Here is a 12207-nt window from a genome sequence, read left to right as displayed (position 1 = left end):
ATGAGGTGTGCCTGGAAAATTTACATTCCTAGTAAGTTTCCAGGGATGTTAGTGCTGCCTGCCAAGGACCAAACTTTGAGAACCACAGGCATAGCAGATTAGTATGATAGTTAAGATCCTAGGCTCTGGGTTCAGCTGATATGGTTCAGACCACAGCTCTGAAACTTAACTTTCCCAACCACGTGATCTCTGGAAAGCTAAGGTTTTACAGCTTAATCTCTGTAAGCTGTAGCTTCTACATTCATAAAATGGGAAGAGGACCAACCTTCTAGACTTGTTATAAGGATTAGATGAGCTGATCCATGGAAAGCATTTAATACAGTGGCAAGATGTAAATGCTCAATTAATTTTAGCTATTGACATTCTTTACAAGAAGTGAGGAATTAATGTTCAAGCTCAATTACCAAAATTGAGAAAACGTGTCCCCTCCAGCACATTGTTCATTTTCCTCTGGATCTTGATTTCCTATACTGCTACAGTAGAAATGCTTTTTTTTTTTTTTTTTATGATTGGCTATGTGGACAGAATGATACAGAGGAAAGATCATGAGATTTGGAATGAGAAAAACGCTGGGTTCTAGTGTAGACTCTGCTATTCCTAGCTTTGTGACTCATAACAATTTTCTTCATCTCTCTGATCCAAGTTTCCTGTAAATATCTTCTAAAGTGGTGATATAAATGGTAAGGATTGTTATGGGGATCAAATGAGCCAGATCATTTGAAAGTTTATTTTTTACTTTAATGTTCTGTACAAGTGTAGTTGTTATTGTTATTTTTATTGAGAATAAAAGTCTAGAGCATTTTTAATTGTACTTATTCATTATCATCAGGAAAAGTTATAGTTCTATGGAGTGACAATTATGGAAAAAGCTTTTCCCTTAGAATTATTTTGAAGTGGTAGTGACTTTAACTGGGAATTGCTGACCACTTACTTAGATGTGTGGATGTGTTATTTTCTGCTAGTAATCTAGCTAGATCTCTTTCTTATTGACTGAAATGCTGGTTCTTCTTTCAGACATTTTACCTGGAAAGAATTAACATCTAAATGACCATATTTCAAAATGATGCTGAGAGGGAGAGAAAAAATTATGTTATGTCTGATAATGATTGGAACAAAAAGCACACTTAAAAGGGAACTTCGTTCTCATGGTATGAGTTGCTCAGTTTTGATAATAGATTTTAGACAGAAACTGGGGACTTCTCTGCTGATACTACAGGATTCTTTTAGAAGAGGAAAGAAGTTCCATTTAATCAGATTTTTTTAAATGCAGCATTAAACACTGTGTTAGGTACAGTGGGAGATATCAAGATGAACCACACACACTTCATGATTTAGATGCATTTTTCTCTTGCAGAAAGCAGAACAGCATAAAAAGTCACTACATATGTCACAATGAAGGTCAAATCAGAGGGCTAAGAGAATTTAAAGGAGGAAGAGATTATTTCTGGCTGGGGGATCAGCACCCTCCCATTTTCAGGCCATGTGCTGAGCCACCTTAAGCCAGTGTATCTGAGTATCATAAGGAGCCTGGAAAGGACTTGGTGAACCCAATTTATTGACCTTTCACAAAGGATTATATTTAAACCAGCTCAGACAGATGAGAATCTATCCTCCATTGGGGGAAGAAATCCTGCCCTTGAAGGAGATTCTATAACCTTCCTTATTAGCTCATTTCAGTATTTAACAGCCTACGCTTGTTGCTGACATACCTGCTTCAGCTTGCACACAAACATCAGGATTGGTCCTCTCTGGACTTGCAGAACACAAACTTCCATCTTTGTGTTAGGCGACCATCATCATATTTCTGGGACCCCTATGTCTTTGCTTCATTAGTTGATTAACCAATTAAGTAAATAATCCTGGGAGTCAGGATACAGTACTGGTTAAGAGCATTGAGAGTCAGGCAGTTTGGGATTAGAGTCTTGGTTGGCTCCTTCACTTTCTTGTCCAGTGACCTTGGGCAACGTTACTTAAAACCTCTGAGCCTCAATTTTCTTACCTGTAGAATGGGGATAATCACATATCTATCTTGTGGGGTTGTTGTGAAGATTAAATTAAAAAGATGCATGTTTTAGGTTGAAGTACGTAAAATCACCAATAAGTGACCATTTCGACCAATAAAAAGAGCAATTTTATATGGTTCAAGGGAATAAATGGCTTAGCAAGTTACCCTGAATCTACCAAAGACTCAACCTTAATAGCAATTTTTAGAAACAGAAGAAAAGACTACTATTATTATTTCATTGTTATCATTGTTATTATCGTGGTCTACAATATCCAGGCTGCAAAGGGTTCCTGGACCCAATTCCAACATATGTGGAGGCTTCCCCACACCAACAGACAGTTCCCAGATACCAACAGGGTGTCTGAGAATTCAGCTCAATTCTGACACCATCTACCCAGAGATGGAATTAGATTCTACAGGTAAAGGGCTCACGCCCAAAAGACTGCCCTCCCACCTCAGACACCGGCCGCAAGCGCAGGTGGTTATCTGTGCTTCTGACCTACTGGCTGCAAACTGGAGGATCCAATGACCCCCTCCTTGGGTTTGATTAATTTGCTAGATCAGCTCACAGAACTCAGGAAAACCCGTTTACTCACTTGATTACCAATTTATTGCAAAGGATATTAAAGGATCCGAATCAACAGCCACATGAAGAGATACACAGAACAAGGTGACAAAATCAGAGGTGGGATGGAAGGTTTCAATCCTCTGGTCAGATGGTTGGTTCCACTGACACCAGCCCCCAACTTTGGGTCTGGTCCAAAAGTCACCTTCATTAACATAAAGGCCACATAACTGGCGAGTGGTGAATCCAGGATGCAGGTGGAGGTCTCCACAGTTCCTAAGCTTATGCTGGGATATGTAATTTGGCCTAGGCTAGAGAATCATAAATTCCCTGCTTTATAATGGGATTTTATTGTTTCTAAAATAAATCTTATTTGGTCCAGATTATTTTACACAGTGTTCTGAGGTTTATCGATTTAATAAAACAATCCATGGATTAAAAATTCCTCTGTCTAATCCGTGTTCTCCAGTGGGAACAATTCTGGATTTTGGTGTATTTGATCTGTTATTTTGTTTCACTCTCTAGTTTGGGAGTCCCCCCGTTTGGAGGAGTCAGAGAGGAGTTACAATTACAGATGATATTTACTCTCTAAAGTAAATTCAATTTATTGCTTATTTTTAATTTTGACTGAAATAGAAAGTTTTGTTTTCTGGTTTTCTTGCTAGGTCACTTACATGATGTGCCAGTGTCTGGCATTCTTACAGTCCCTCCATTCATCCTTGCTATGGACTGAATGTTTGTATTCCCTCAAAATTCATATGTTGAAGCCCCAGTCCCCACCACGATGGTATCTGGAGGTGGGGCCTTTGGGAGGTACTTAGGTTTAGTTGGTTCATGATGGGATTAGTACCCTTATAAGAAGAAGGACACCAGAGCTGGCGCTCTCTCTGCCGTGTGATGACAGAGCTAGAAGGCAGTGTCTGTAAGGGGAGCCTCATCAGGCTCCAGAACCGTGAGAAACTGATAGTTGTTCTTTAAGCCTCCCTGTCTATGGTATTTGGTTATAGCAGCCCAAGCCAACTGACAGTCCTCCTGGGAAGACGTAAGTAAGTAAGAGGACCACTCTCTCTGCTGTGGACTCCTACAATGGTGACAGTCCTCAGTGTAAGAGAGTCCCTTACCTTGGTAGCAGCTCAGACACTGACTGATGGAAAAAACCAAACTAAAATTTTCTTTCTGTAGTTGTGCTTTTATGAATTATTTAACTGGGCTTTGGCCCTCCCTGTATTTAATTGCACTCACGGAGAAAAACCATGGAGTGTTGGCATTAAGAACCCCTTAGAAGACAAAGCAGATGATTATTCTTATCATCAAAGGAGGCACTCATGTTGGTGCAGTAGGAAGCACTGCACAGAAATAGCTTGTTGGCAGATCTGCGCTCTCAAGGTGGATATCTTCAAGCCATCCTTGACTCTAGAGCAGAAAGGCAACCAAGTACAATGCTGAGGAGTGGGGAAATGGTACACTGAAGGCAGAAGGATCTCATGTGAAATTTCAAGTGGCCTTCAACAGCGCCGATCAAAGAAAAGATTCACAATGATTCGCTTTCCTTCCCAGTGTAGGAACTACTATCCTCAGGAAAGCCCAGATCTCTTCCCAGCTCGGGTATTAACTGATAGTTTAAATGAACATAATCTTTCACTTACTAGCCTTTGCATGCGCTGTTTCCTCTGTCAGGAAGACCTCCCACCCTCCTCCACCCTAGTTCTTCTGGAGAATTCCTACATGGGCTCCCATACCTAAATAATAACAGTGATACTAGCAAATGTTTATGGAGTACTTACTGTGTATCTGGTAGTGGGTAGTGTCAAGGGTGCAGTGTAGGGCACGGAAGTATCTGCTTCAGATGCAGGCAGTAAGGGGTTGCATTGTCTATAGAGAACTAAAAACAATTACAAAACCAAAAAATGAGTCTGCTTTTTCTAACCATCATATGTTGGCAATTCTAAACAATGACAGTAATAAAATACTCCTCCCCACTCAGTCAGAGTTTTCCCAGTGAGCCCTCCTTCACCCTTGGGACCCACTGTATTTGCCTACCACCTTCCCAAGCCTTTACATATATTAACTTCCATAATTTGTCCCCATTTTACAGCTGAGGGAACTGAAGCACAGAGAGCGCATGTGACTAACCTAAGGGTATACAGCGTGGTCATACCCACCTAACAGGTAAGTGATATGGCCACGGCTTCAACCCAGGCAGTATTGCAGCATTTCACTCACATAACCACTGAACATATGACTCTTGGAATATCTAGTCCGCAAATAAATATACCTCCATAATGGTGCCCCTGATCCACCCAAGAGAGAGTGCTCCTTACTTGTGTTCCTCAGCGCTGGGTTTATGTTTCTATTACAGCATTCACTGGGCTGCAGGGCGGTGAACTGAGGGCTCCCTGAGCCTAGCTCAATGGCTGCCCTGTAATAGATGCCAGATAAATGAATGAATGAATCTTTCCCAGAACTGGAAAGATTTCCATCTACTTATGTATATTATGTATATATTATGGCGGATTGGTAGAAAGTTCTGGATTTTGGTTTGGGATTTGAGAACAGCCTTCAATTCTGACTCTGCTACTAATTATATCTGAGACCTAGAATCAGACATTTAATACATCTGGATTTTTATTTTCTAGTTTGTGAAATAGGGGGTGAAGTTATATCAGTGATTTTCAAAAGTGGTAACCTTTTTACAAACTAAACTCAGATGAATTTCTTTTTTCCCCCTTCCATTGCTAAAAAGCATTTTTGCAGAAAAAAAGCCTTTTTATTTAAATATAACATGCTACAGAAAGCACACAAATTAATTAATTATCACAAGATGAACATGACCATGTGATACCACTCAGATCAAGAAACAGAACATTACCAGCCCGCTGGTGCCCTCCCTCCTGGTCAAATGTGAAGCTCCTCTAACTTCTAATATCATAGACTAACTTTCTAATAAATGGAAAAATTTAATATATATTATTTTGTGTAAGTCTTCTTTTATTCAACATTATGTTTGTGAGCTTCATCCATGCTGTCATAACTGTAGTTCATTCATTTTCCTTGCTGTATAATATTCCACTATGTAAACAGACTGCAATTTAATTATCCATTCTACTGTTTATGAATATTTTGGATAAGTGCAGAGAAAGCCTAATGAATCATGGTAAAACTGCTAAAAAGATCAAAGACAAAGATATCTATTAAAAATTATTCACTTTTTATTTTCCAGAATGCTAATTCCCTTCCCCCTTTTTGAGAACTCTTCCTTCTTCCTTACTCCAGCTGACAACTTCTAATGTATCCAGGTCTCCTTCTCACAACCATCATTGATTGGCCAGGACTGGACACCTGAACAATTCAGGCCAATCATACTTCCTGTGCTCATGCCCACATTTCCTAACCCTGGAAATAATCACAACCAGGTACTCTTTCAATATTCTTGACCTTGGGATCAGAGAGAGAGTTGCTATAAGAGACTTTGCAACTGACTGGGGCCATGTTCCCTGGGAGGAAGAAGTCATTCTGCAATGGGAGAAAGCACAGCTTACACCTGGATAGAAAGAGTATGGAGAGAGAGAGAGAAAACACCTCAGTGGTATCCTTGGCTTCCTTCATCCCAGAGGCCCCACCCGTCTTCCTCTTCCTGTTATTAGTTACTTGATCCATTAAATTCCTCCTTAGCCTACGTTAGTTCAGGTTGGTGTTCTGTTACAACCAAAATAAATCTTACTAGTGTAGACATGTTACACAGACCAAAATACATAAAATCGATAAATGTGGAGCTGTTCTGCCTCATACTGTCACCTCATAGCAGTCCCTTTTAAAAAACAATGAATTGAATGATATTTAAGATCCAGATGCAATTTTTGAGGAATGTTGAGGGTGGTAAGTATTGTCGGTATAAAATAAGGAAAAGTATTTGAACCCAGAATAGTATTTTATGAGAGCCTCAGTACTCTGACGCCTGCCCAGCGCTTTCTTCAGTGCTCTCCTCGCTTCCACTCAAAATGATCCTCTCCCTGGGCTTGCTGCCCCGAGCCTAGGTCACAGAGCATTGCTAGCAGAAGGTGTGAACCCTATGTTCTTCAAGTGCATATGCTTGACACAAAGAAGAAACTCAATAAATATTTACTTTGTGGTTGCTGCCCAAATTCAGCACTCACTACTTAGCCACAAGTGCTTTCCTCTTTGGTGGATGGTTACTTAACACATGTCTGCCAATAGCTACTCCAGAATCTCTTAATGCTTCTGAAATCTGCATTCTTACTTGATAAATGACTCCCTGCTCTATTTTTAATGAACAACTTCAGAGGCTCCCTTCTTTATTGGAACACGTTTGAACCTTCTCATTTATACCTCTTGTCCTTCTCTCTTGCTCAAAGGAATCTGTGTCCTTATTTTTTTCCAAAGCTGGATTCCATCTGAGAGACACTGTTGTTATATTTATTCCCTCTCTCTGGCATCTTCAAACTCCCTCTCTTCATAGACTTCCAACCCAACCTGTGTGTTTCTTCTTCACCTTGAAAGAAAATCATAGTGTGACGTTGGTGTCCGCTCTAGCTGCCATCATACTGCTTTTCCTTTACTGACACATTTCTTGACTAAGAAGTTCAAGGATATAGTGATCACTTGTCTTGAAACCTTTTAGTACCTTCTACCCATTTCCAAGGTAAGTTATTCTATCTCCTTGATTGATCTTTCTCTCCACCCAGGCTTTTCTTCTTTTTCCTGTCCTCTAATTCTGAACTCTGAGCACTTGTGCAAGGTCTGCCTGGGTGCTGGGCTCTTTCTTCTGCTACAAATGTTCTGTCTGCTTCCTAGATAATGTCTGTACAAATCACACTCGAATCTAAACTTTCCACCTTGTTCTCTCACTCAAGCTCCTGCTGTGTTGTCTTTCATTCCTGCCGAACATTCCCACTTGGCTGTTCCATTTTTTCCCTCTCAAATGAACACTCACCAGACTGCGTTCATCCTTCTCCTTCCATCCACACTGGGCTCAGCATGCTAAATTCCTTTCCTTCATCAATAACACCAAGATTTCCCCAGTTAGGCAGGCTTGAAAATGCCATCATTATTGACGTTTCCTATCTTTCATTACACATAATAATCAATCACTCTGACTCATGGAGATTGTTCTTTGAAAAGACTCTAGCAGCCATTCTTTTCTTTTTCCTGCTCCCACACCAATCCGTGATTTATATTAGCTGACGCCATTACAAAGCTCATAGAAAAATGTGGCATCTTCCTTTTCCCATGTTTTCTCTTCTTGATGGACCGATAAATTCTTCTCACTCTGAAAGATATTTTTAGCTCCAAGCTATTTTTAGAACCAAAATTACTGATCTACATGAATTCCAGGAATGAGCAAGTCTTCCTGTGGCTAATTCTCCTAGATCTGCTCATGTCCCATACGCTGTTTATAACTTCTCACTTAGAAGATTCTCCCAAATGGATGGGATATTTTAAAATCAGAATTTTAAAAAATTAAAATACCTTAACACATTTAACAACACATTTAACAACAGCCATCATTCTCACCTAGAAAAGTAGAGATGGTTCCCACACAACCTTATTTTGGTAGTCAGTTGACTACTTATTTCTCTCGATTGTAAGGAGTGCAGGAGCTATGTTTACTGTTCTGTAGACACTGCAGTGTCTAACTCAGGGTTTTTCATGTAGTAAGAGTTAAAAAGTTTTTGATGAGTGGTTGGGTGACAGGGCTATATACCACCTCAATAATACATAGCCTTTGTAAATCTTCAAATTTTTTAATTTTTAGCATGCCAAGAATCAACCTTGGAGTTGGTAGAATATGTGTTATCTTTGCTATTTTCTGCTGAGGAATCTGAGGTTAAAAGAGGTGGATTGTCCAAAGCCATACAGGCATTTGGCAACATGACTAGGCCCAGAAACTGATCTGTTTTCTTAAACCCAGTTTCTGAGCCCTAAATCTTGCTTTCTTGGGAGGTCAGTAGACCAGGTTTTGGAACAAATGATATTTAGAATTGAAATCTCTAAATGGGAATTTTCTCCCTTAGAATATTCAGTAAGTTCATAAATAACATTTTTGTATTTTAAAATAAAGTCAGTCTGTCAGTTATTTCCATATGAAATTTGATTTTTTTTCTGTTTATGACAGGAAAACAACTTACCTAAATTTAGATATTTTAGTTTCTGTTATTTTATAATATTATCTAACATCTGGAAATGGTGGATCTGGAAGCAATGTAAGAGGTTGTCTAGAACAATCTCTATAGGACTCCCTTTCACCCAGAGAGAGATGGAAAGGGCTTGAGTGTGTGCAATGTGCTATTTATTCAGGGAAACTTAAAAGGTGAGGCACTTGAATGAAATGAATTGAGATGTGCTAGGAAACTCTGCACTTCCTTGGCTGGTATTCTCTCCACACCTAACCCTTTGTTTTACCTGTGACCTTTGTCCGGCATCCCGTATTTCCTCACTAAGGATAGTATCATGTGGGAATTACCTGAATTCATGTTTGTCTTAGGAAAATTTGTACTTGTCTCCCTGGCTATCAAAACCCTTCTGCTTCCTCTGTTCTAGACATTCTTCAAAACTCCTGGTCTGTGGATAGCACTTTGATCTTCCATTCCTCAGATGGGCCAAGCTCAGATCTACTCTAGGCCTTTGAACTTGCTATTTCCTCTACCGGGAATATTCTATCCCAAAGACTTTTGCAAGTCCGGATCTTTGGGCCATTCAGGTCTTGGCTCACATGCTATCTCCTCTAAAAGAGGATTACTCTCAATCATAGCATTCTGTTTAATTACTTTCGCAGTATGCATCATCTGTAATTATCTTGTATATTTATTTGTTTGCTTGTTTACTGTATTTTTTCCCCTGCCCTCCCATCTTGACTAGAATGTAAGCTTCATAAGATCAAGAATCTTACTGAACCTATTCACCACAGTAGCACCTAGAGCATAGTAGGAGGCAATAGATATTTGTCAGGTAAATGAAGGATGAATTCTTATGAAATTTTTTTCTGTCACTTCAAGGGATTTTAGATATTGGGAGGTAAACTTGTGTAGTGTGTCATATTGATTCAATTTCGTCTCTGATTAATATGTAGGATTTTGAACTCTCAACAAGCTGGACATAGAGAGAATGTACATCAACATAATAAAAGCCATATACGCAAGCCCACAGCTAACATCATAGTCAATGGTGAAAGGTTGAAAGCTTTTCCTCCAAGATCAGGAACAAGATAAGGATGCCCACTCTCATCACTTTTATTCAACATGGTAATGGAAGTCCTGGCCAGAACAATTAGGCAAGAAAAATAAATAAAAGCCATCTAAATCAGAAAGGAAGAAGTAAAACTGTCCTTTTTTGCAGACATAATATCATATGTAGAAAACTCTAAAGAGTCCACCAAAAAACTGTTAGAATAAACAAATTCAGTAACGTTTCAAGATACAAAATCAATATACAAAAATTAGTTGCATTTCTATACACTAACAATGAACCATCACAGAAATTTTAAAAAATTCCATTTATAATAGCATCAAAAAGAATAAAATACTTAGGAATAAATTTAACCAAGGACGTGAACAGTCTATACACAGAAAACTATGACATTGATGAAAGAAATTGAAATAATACACAAATTAATGGAAAGATATTCCATGCTAATTGATCAGAAGAATTAATATTGTTAAAATGTCCATATTAGCCAAAGTGATCTACAGATTCCATGCCATCCCTATCAAAATTCCAATGGCAGTTTTCACAGAAATAGGATAAATAATCCTAAAATTTGTAGGGAACCACAAGAGACCCTGAATATCCAAAACAATCTTGAGAAAGAAGAACAAAGCTGGAGGCATCACACTTCTTGATTTCAAACTACCTTACAAAGCTATAGTAATCAAAACAGTATGATACTGGCCCAGAAATAAACTCATGCATATATGCCAATTAATTTATGACAAAGGAGGCAGAAATATACAATGGAGAAAGGATAGTCTCTTCAATAAATGGTGCTGGGCAAACTGGATATCCACCTGCAAAAGAATAAAACTGGATTACTACCTTACACTATAAGCAAAAATCAACTCAAAATGAAGTAAAGAGTTGAACGTAAGACCTGAAACTGTAAAACTCCTAGAAAAAAACATAGGGGGTAAGCTCCTTGACATTAGTCTTGACAATAATTTTTTGAATTTGACACCAAAGCGAAGGCAACACAAGGCAAATAAATAAGTGGGACTACATCAAATTAAAAAGCTTCTGGACAGCAAAGGAAGCCATCAACAAAATGAAAAGGCAACCTACAGAATGGGAGAAAATATTTGCAAATCATATATCTAATAAGGGTTAATATCCAAAATATATAAAAAGTATTCATACAAGTCAATAGCAAACAAACAATCCAATTTAAAAATGAGCAGACAAACTGAATTGACATTTTTCCAAGGAAGATGTACAAATGGTCAACAGGTACATGAAAAGGTGCTCAACATCACTAATCACCAGGGAAATGCAAATCAAAACTACAATGAGATATCATTTCACACCTGTTAGAATGGATAGCATCAAAAAGATAAGAAAGAACAAATATTAGCCAGGGGATGTGGAGAAAAGGGAACCCTTTTGCACTGTTGGTGGGAATGTAAATTGGTACAGTCACTATGGAAAACATTATTGATATTCCTCAAAAGATTAAACGTAGAACTACAATATGACCCTGTAATCCCACTTCTGGATATATATTCAAAGGAAATGAAACAGAAGTTTGAAGAGATATCTACACTCCCATGTTCATTGCAGCATTATTCACAATAGCCAAAATATGGAAACAACCTCAATGTCTATCAATGGATGAATGGATAAAAAAGACATGGTGTACACATACAATGGAATATTATTCACCCATAAGAAAGAAGGACATTCTGCCATTTGGCACAGCATGGATAGACTTTGAGGGCATTATGCTAAGCAAAATAAGAGATAGAGAAAGACAAATACCGTGTGATATAACCTATATGTGGAATCTAAAAATGCTGAACTCATAGGAACAGAGAGTAGAGTGGTGGTTACCAGGGTGTTGGGGTTAGGGAAAAGGGGAAATTTTGGTCAAATAGTATAAAGTTCCAGTTAGAAGATGAATCAATTCTGGGATCTAACCTACAGCATAGGGATTATAGTTAATAATACTGTATTATATAATTGAAAGTTGTTAAGAGAGTAGATCTTAAATGTTCTCACCACAAAAAATAAGTGGTGGTTAGGTGGCATGATGCCAGTGTTAGCTCACGCTATCATGGTAATTATTTTGCAATATAGAAGTGCATCAAATCAACCCATTGTGCCTTAAACTTTCACAGTGTTATATGCCAATTATTACTCAATAAAGCTGGAAAAAATGTCTAGAATTTTGGTCATATTGGTCATCACTTTGACATATTGCTAATAGATGTTTAGAGAACACTGTCATTCCAAATAATTGGTCCATGGCATCTGAATCTACCTGGACATTTTTGTAACGTCTAAAGGGTTACGCTATATGAAAAGACACCTAAAGCCCGGAAGAATAAAAGACAAACTTTTCTGGACAGGAAGCACAGTCCCGTTGCGTACTGTCTTCTCATCCCAGGTGAAAGGTACCTCTGCTCTCCAG

This window comes from Equus asinus, chromosome 23, assembly GCF_041296235.1.
Source record: "Equus asinus isolate D_3611 breed Donkey chromosome 23, EquAss-T2T_v2, whole genome shotgun sequence".
NCBI classification, from domain to species: domain Eukaryota; kingdom Metazoa; phylum Chordata; class Mammalia; order Perissodactyla; family Equidae; genus Equus; species Equus asinus.
The sequence above is the reverse complement of the archived record's forward strand: the minus strand, read 5'-3'. Positions refer to the sequence as shown.